Below are 2390 nucleotides of genomic sequence, written 5' to 3'. Positions count from 1 at the left end.
ACACACAGTGTAAACCTATATATGCCTTATTGTTAAAGTGTACAGCTGAAACTTATTGGAGTTTGTTAACCAATGTCACCATAAACTAAATAAGTAAATAACATTTTAAAAATAAATAAATAACTTTATAAAAAGAGGCTATTTATAAGTAAAAGTTTGCTAATCAGCCATCCTTAAAATGGTTTTGAACCTATAAATAATGACTGACATATTGTGGTTAACATCCTTGGGTACTGTACTAAGTGCTTTACAGATATGTCTTATTTAAACCTTAGAGCAATCCTATAAGGTAGCTACTCATATTATCATTCTCATTGTATAGTTGAGAAAAATGATTTAGTGAAATTAGGTGCAGCAAGCTGTTGAAAGTTCCAAAATACAAAGTGTAGAGTTAGGATCTGAACCCAGGAGCCTGACTCTAGAGCCTACATCTTAACCATTAGACTATATGGTTCTTATCAGGGCAATGTGTCCTGAAGGGAATAAGACACAAGCCACCTATTTGAGCTTTTCCAGGGAAGAATAAAGATTCCCGTGTCCTATTTTATGAGAGGTAATTTTGTTCCTACTCATTTCTTAGAAACTTCTCTATAGATCTCTCTTCCATAAGACCATTCTCTCCCCTTCTCTTCATTTTTCTTCAATTTAAAAAGAAAGAAAGGCAATTCAGCATTTTGAGGAAAATGAAGTTGTAAAAGAAGGGACTGTTCCTCATATTCCTTTTTAAATTTTTAAAATTTTTTAATATTTGATTTTTTATTTATAATAGATATGTAATATTACATTAATTTCAGGTATATAACATAATGTTTAGACATTTATATAACTCACAAAATTATCTCAATAAATCTAATACTCATCTGACACTACACATAGTTATTACAATATTCTTGGCTACATTCCCTATGCTGTACTTTACATCCCCATGACGATTTGTATTTCTAAATCCCTTCACCTTTTCACCCTAAAACTCCTCCCATCTGACAATCATCAAGTTGTTCTCTGTATCATTGAGTTTGTTTATGTTTTATTTGTTTATATTTTATTTAAATTCTACATATAAGTGTAACCATATGGTATTTGTTTTTCTCTGTCTGACTTATTTCGCTTATCATAATACCCTCTAAGTTTATCCATGTTGTTGCAAATGGTAAGATTTCACTCTTTTTCATGACAGTAATATTTCATTACACACACACACACACACACACACACACACACACACACACACACCAGATCTTCTTTATCTAATCATTTCTTGAAGGACACAGAGGTTGTCTCTGTATCTTAGCTATTGTGTATGAAATGTTCTTTGTCTTTTCTTATAGGCTTTGTTTCAAAATCTATTTTGCCTGATATAAGTATTGCTACCCAATATTTTTTATCTCTATTTGCATGAAATATCTTTTTCCCCCTTTATTTTCAGTCTGTGTGTCTTTTAATCTAAAACGAATCCATGTATAGATCTTGTTTTCTTCTACATTCAGCTACCCTCCTTCTTTAGACTGGAGCATTTAATTCATGAACATTTAAAGTAATTATTGATAGTTATGTAATTATTGTTATTTTATTACTCATATTTTTATCCTTTTATATTCTTCTTCTTAAAGAAGACCCTTTAACATTTCTTTTTATAAGCATTTTATTTTATTGTATTTTATTAGTAGTTTCAAGTATACAGTACATTGGTTAGACATTTATATAGTTTATGAAATGATCCCCCTAATTACTCTGTCATTCCTTTGGCTCTACATATAGCCATTACATTATTGTGGATTATATTCCCTATGCCATACTCCCCATTCCCATGACTATCTGTCAACTACTAATTTGTACTTCTTTAATCCTTTACCCCTTTCTCTCAAACCCTCAACCTCCCTCTCCTCTGGACATCACCAAATTGTTCTTTATATTTGTGAATCCGTTTTTGATTATTTTGTTCTTTTTGTTCCTCAGATTCCACATATAAGTGAAATCATATGGTATTTATCTTTCGCTGTCTGACTTATTTTGCTCAGCATAATGCCCTCTAGGTTCATCTGTGTCATTGCAAATTGTAGAATTTCATTTTTTTAATGGCTGAGTAATATTCCATTGTATATATGAATCATAACTTCTTTATTCAATCATCTGTTGATAGGCATTTAGGTTGCTTCTATATCTTGGCTATTGTGAATAGTGCTGTCATGAATGTAGGGATGTGTAGATCTTTATGAATTATTGTTTAGGTTTTCTTTGAATAAATACCCAGAAGTGCAATCGCTGGGTCAAAATATAGATCAGTTTTTAATTTTTTGAGAACCTCCAGACTGTTTTCCATAATGGCTATACAAACATTTCTTCTTATTCTTGGTTTGGTGATGAACTTCTTTAGCTTTTTCTTGTCTGGG

This window comes from Rousettus aegyptiacus, unplaced genomic scaffold, assembly GCF_014176215.1.
Source record: "Rousettus aegyptiacus isolate mRouAeg1 unplaced genomic scaffold, mRouAeg1.p scaffold_m13_p_5, whole genome shotgun sequence".
NCBI classification, from domain to species: Eukaryota; Metazoa; Chordata; class Mammalia; order Chiroptera; family Pteropodidae; genus Rousettus; species Rousettus aegyptiacus.
This window is presented reverse-complemented; position numbering follows the sequence as displayed.